This window comes from Vigna unguiculata, chromosome 6 (assembly GCF_037176805.1).
Source record: "Vigna unguiculata cultivar grain cowpea cultivar isolate G323 ecotype 2 chromosome 6, ASM3717680v1, whole genome shotgun sequence".
NCBI classification, from domain to species: Eukaryota; Viridiplantae; Streptophyta; class Magnoliopsida; order Fabales; family Fabaceae; genus Vigna; species Vigna unguiculata.
In genome coordinates, this window is record NC_140797.1 from 31,281,638 (window position 1) to 31,287,637 (window position 6,000).

Below are 6,000 nucleotides of genomic sequence, written 5' to 3' on the forward strand. Positions count from 1 at the left end.
ACACTTAATATCTATATGGTAGTTGGATGATGAGGGACATTACACCACCTTTGGAGATGGACATTGGAAGGCAATGAAAGGTAATCTTGTTTTTGCTCGTGGAAAGAAGCAAAGATCTCTTTACATGATTGCAGATAAGGATATGATATCAGTTGCAGAAGTTGGCAACAATTCCTCTTTGTGGCATCAGAGGCTTGGGCATATGAGTGAGAAAGGAATGAAGCTCATGGTCTCAAAAGGTAAAATACCTAACTTGAAGCATGTTGATGTTAGAAAGCAGAAAAAAGGTTAGCTTCTCCAAAATAAGTAAATCGTCTAAAGTTGAAAGACTACAACTAATACATACAAATGTTTGGGGGCCAACTCCAGTGAAATTCCTTGGAGGTTCACAATATTAAGTAACCTTCATTGATGACTCTACAAGAAAGGTATGGATTTATTTTCTTAAAAATAAATATGATGAGTTTTTTGTGTTTAAAAGGTGGAAAAAGGAGGTTGAGACTCAAACAGGTTTAAAGGTTAAATGTTTGAAGTCTGATAATGGTGGAGAATTTGACAGTAGTCAATCCAATGAGTTTTGTTCAAAGAACGAGATCCGAATGATCAAGACAGTTCCAGGAACACTAGAGAAAAATGGTGTTGTAGAAAGAATAAACAAAACCTTAAATGAGAGTGCAAGATGTATGAGAATCAAATCAAGATTACCCAAGGTATTTTGGCCAGATGTAATATGCACAACAACTTATCTCATAAATAAAGGACCATCAGTTCCTTTAGACTATCAGTTACCTGAAGAAGTATGGTTTGGAAATGAGGTAAACCTTTCACATTTGAAAGTTTTTTGTTGTGCTTCATATATTTGTTGAACTCTAATAGTAGAGATAAACTAGACCCTGAGGCACAGCAATGCTATTTCATTGGTTATGGATCTGACATGTATGGCTAAAGGTTTTGGGATGACCAAAACAAGAAAATTATCAACAGTAGAAATGTTAATTTTAATGAAAACATGTTATATAAAGACAGGACTGCAGAATTTGCAAATGCAAATAAACAGCCAGAGCAGGTATCATTAGAAGAAATTTCAAAAAGTGATGTAGCCAACAAAAGGTAGAATATAGAAGTAGAGCTTGAGTCAAAGCCTGAGTCAGAGTATGAGTCAGAACCTGAACAAATAGTAGAGTCAGTAACTCCTGAATTTCCAATTAGAAGGTCTAGCAGAACAATTGTAGCACCACAAAGGTACTCTCCTTCATTGCATTACTTGTTGTTGACTGATGCTAGTGAGCCAGAGCATTTTGTTGAGGCTATGCAAAGAGATGAATCTATTAAGTGGGAGTTAGCAATGGAAGAGGAGATAAAGTCTCTTCGGAAGAATAAAACATGGTCTTTAACCAAACTTCCAGAAGGAAAGAAGGATTTGCAAAACAGGTGGGTTTATTGGTTATAAGAAGAACCAGATGGTAGCAAACGATATAAGCCTACACTCGTAGTGAAAGGGTTCCAACAAAGACAAGGAATTGACTTCACATAAATGTTCTCCCTTGTTAAGATGACTACCATCATAGTTATCTTGAGTATAATAGTTGCAGAAAATCTTTATTTGAAGCAATTAGATGTGAAAACTACATTCCTACATGGGGCTCTTGAGGAAGAATTCTTTATGGCACAGCCAAAAGGTTTTGAAGTACAAGGCAAAGAGAATTTTGTATGCAAGCTTCATAAAAGTTTGTATGGATTGAAACAAGCACCGAGACAATGGTACAAGAAGTTTAATAAGTTTATGAGAAACTCAAGATTTCACAAATGTGAAGAAGATCAATGTTGTTACGTGAAAAAATATGTTAACAACTATATCATTATTGCCTTGTATGTTAACGACATGTTGATTGCTGGTGCTAATATGGTAGAAATTGACAAGTTGAAGAAACAATTGTCAAAAATTTTTGAAATGAAGGATCTTGGTCCAGCCAAGCAAATTCTTGTCATGAGAATTTTGAGGGATAGATCTGAAGGTATTATGAACTTATATCAGGAAACATATGTAGAAAAATTACTTAGTAGATTTAATGTTGGAAATACTAAAACTAGGAATACACCTTTAGGAACTCACTTAAAGTTCTAAAATAGGAAATCTTCTCAGATAGAGGAAGAAGAAAGTCACATGTCTAAAGTGTCATATGCATCTGCAGTAGAGAGCTTGATGTATGTTATGGTTTGCACTAGACCTGACATAGCACATGCAGTGGGAGTTGTGAGCAGATTTCTATCAAATCCCGAAAGGGAGCATTGGGAAGGCGTGAAGTTGATATTGAGATATTTGAATGGCACTTGAAATATGAATTTGTCTTTTAGAAGAAGTAATCTCACTTTACAAGGGCTTTTTTATGTAGATTTGGGAGGTGATTTGGATGGTAGAAAGAGCACAACAAGTTACATTTTTACGTTGGATGGTACAACTATTAGTTAGAAGTCCAAACTTCAAGGGAGAGTCTCCCTTTCAACCACTGAAGCTGAGTATGTTGCTATCTTAGAAGCAACAAAGGAGATGATATGGTTGAAGAAGCTTCTAAAAGAATTAAGAAAAAAGCAAGATGATTCTCCGTGTCAATTTTTTCTCTCATTTATTCTTTCTTTTATTGTCTTGATCATAACAATTGGTATCATCCATACACTGGTCCTGACTCACTGTTTATGGGTAATGGTTTAGGTTTAAACATCTCTCACTCTGGAACACTTTTACTTAATGATTTATCCCTGTCTAATATTTTGTGTGTTCCTTCCCTGAACCAAAAAATCGTTTTTGTCTATAAACTTACCTAACAAACTAACTTTGCTGTTGTTTTCCTGCCAAACTCTTTTTACGTGAAGAATTTGCAAACAGGCCAAACAACCCATAAAGGCTCATGTGTGGATGGACTTTATCTTTGGCCCGCTACCTCACCATCCATCCACAATGTCTGCACAGATTCCTCTGCCTCATGGCACCATAGCCTTGGGCATCCTTCATCTTCTATCTTCAAATTTATTCAACAACACTTTTCTCTAGGCTGCAATAAATTCCAACAATCAGATTGCACATCCTGCCATATTAGCAAAAGTCATAAGCTTCATTTTCATGAATCCACTCTTAAATCTTCTTATCCATTGGAAATAATTTTTTCAGATGTATGGACTTCCCTTATTTTATCAATTGATAATTTTCACTACCATTGCATGTTTGTTGATCATTTTACTCGTTATATTTGGCTTTATCCAATGAAACACAAATCTGATGTGCAAACTATATTTCCCAAATTTAAATTGCTCAATGAAAATTTCTACCACCACACAATAAAAATCTTGTACACAGATAATGGAGGCGAATATATTGGTCTTCGCCCTTTTTTAAGCACTCATGGTTTAAGTCATCACACCACCCCACCTCATACACCTGAACATAGTGGATTTTCATAACGACGCAATCATCACATCGCCGAAATCGGTCTCTCTCTTCTTCATCACTTGGGCTTGCCTCTCACCTATTGGCCTCATGCCATGACCACTGTAGCCTACCTCATAAATCGCCTCCCATTTCCAATTCTTGGGTACAAGTCACCCTATTCCAAACTGTTCCACATTAGCCCGGATTATCATAAGTAAAAATGTTTTGGATGTTTGTGTTTTCTCTAGATTAAACCATATGCTAACCATAAACTTGCGCCAAAGTCTACTTTGTGTGTTTTTATAGGTTACTCAACAGATCAACATGCTTACTTATGTCTCGATCCCAAAACATATAGGATTTACACCTCTCGACATGTGAAGTTCGTCGAATCTGAGTTTCCGTTCACCTCCCTCGTAGCTAAACCCAATCCAAGTGAAGAACAACAAAAAAGTCCACTTCGCTACCCCTTACTCTCCATCCATCCTTCACTCACTAGATCTGCCCCAATCCTCAACCCCAAACGAACCTACCAACACCACTCAATCTTCCCCTCCAACCTTATGACCATCCCCACAACTTTCTAACCCACCACCCACTCTTGTTTCCAATCCCCATGGCATCTCTATTCATATACCAAAAATCGCGGACAGCCTTAGGTTCAGCTCCCCGGCCGTCCGCAAAGCCTCTTCCTCAGCACGTCTTTCAACATGTCCTTCACGCGGGGCCCAAGTGGAAGGAGACCTCCTCACTACCGAGGAAGGCAGTGGCCAATGATCCCGAAGCCTCGACCTTCTTGCTTCTCTTGGACTAGCGGCTTGCGGGAGAGTCGTCTTTCTTCGTCTTCTTCCCCTTATCCCCTACGACGGCAGGAACAATAGTGAAGGGGGGGGATGGCGACTATCCGAGGCCTAGTCCCGACACTCGAGGCCCTGGTCGGTGCGTTGGTCGTAGGGGAAGGAGCCGTTGAAGGACCGACCTCGACGTTCTGTTGAGGTGCAACATCATCCGCCGAATCATTGACCTTCGACGAGTCTTCGCGCGGGCCATGAATTCGCCGTTAAAGATCGTCATACGGGCCATGATATCTGCAAACAAGCAAAAAATTGCATAAGTTAATAGCGACCTCTACAACGATCGGGAAGATCAGAACAACTAACCATAAACCACCCTCGGCAAGTCTGGAGAGCGAAGACATTGGATCAGCGGCCTCGGTGGGATCTTGTCAAGGAGAGTTTTGAGGACGGCAAGGTCAGCCCGCTCGGCGGGGGTCAATCGGTCCTCCGCCCAAGGATCGACTGGTGGGGGCAACGTCGTCCAGTAGAGGGGGAACTTCGGTCGATCCTCCTCATAAAAAATGTATTTCCTGCCTCGACCGCGAATTGAGACCTTAAGAAAACCGATCTTAAAACCCTTGTACGAACCAAGGTAAAGGCTAAACAAACTTTTGTTCGCCCCAAGAAAAGAGACCCAACCTTTGGATGTGGTGGGTCGGGTCTTGTAGAAATGCAGGAATAACGGTATGGTTGCGGTCAAACCAGCCGCTAGGCAGAGGACGTCGAAGGCCTGCATCGACGCCCAGACGTTCGGGTGTATCTGGGTAGGAGCACACCTGATCTCCCTTAGCACCGCCATTTGCCAGTCGACGAACGACACAGTCAGGCCCAAGTCGTGGAAGAAGCAAGTGTAGACATAGAAAAAATCTAGCTTCGCTCCTTCCTTACCATGGCACACCTTCTCGTTGCCCGCGCAGACCTTCACCCGGAGGAACCCGTCCTCCACTTCGTCTCCAAAGACCTTTGTCCGCTCCACCAGGTCCCCGAGGTCGTTCCCCCATCGAAACCTCATCTCATGCGTACACGGCTCATATAGTGCCCACTCATATCCCTGCACCACCGGCAGATTGGCCTGTTCCCCCTTGTCAGCGACGTCGATACTGATCACGTCTCCACTCTCCGCAGGAGCGTTGGTCTGCTCTACCGCTGCGTCGGCCGACTCTTCAGTTGGGCGACCATCATTACTTTGGATGGAAGAATCTATTGAAGACGACACCCCCCTGAGCGACGTCCCTGCATCGGACGAACTGAACAGGGCGAAGACCGACCCGTCGCCCACATATACCTTGATCGCCCCACCGGAGGACCCGTCTAAACTCGATGCACTAGAAGCCATTATTACCTATAGAAAGAGAAGGACAATCGGTGACTCGGGTAGAAAGAGAGAAGAAAGCATGAAAATAACGCCAGCCACACATACCTATTTATAGAAAGGTCTGGGACACGTGGCAGCACCTGAGCCAAACGATCACTTGACGATCAACACAAACATCGCGACGCTTCGCATCCCAACTGACAGGCACGATCTACGAAGCCAGATAACTGTCAGGGAACCCCTTCGGCCCATCGGCACAACAGTCTTTGCAAACCTTCTCGCTTCACCTTCAACCGATCGAGGAAAGAGGAAGATTTCTTGGCGAGGAAGTTACAGCAGATTACGAAGAGAGGAGACATAGAGAAAAAAAGAGTAAAATTGAAGTGGTTCTTAGTAGGAGCTTGGTCTCTACACCAGAAACACAA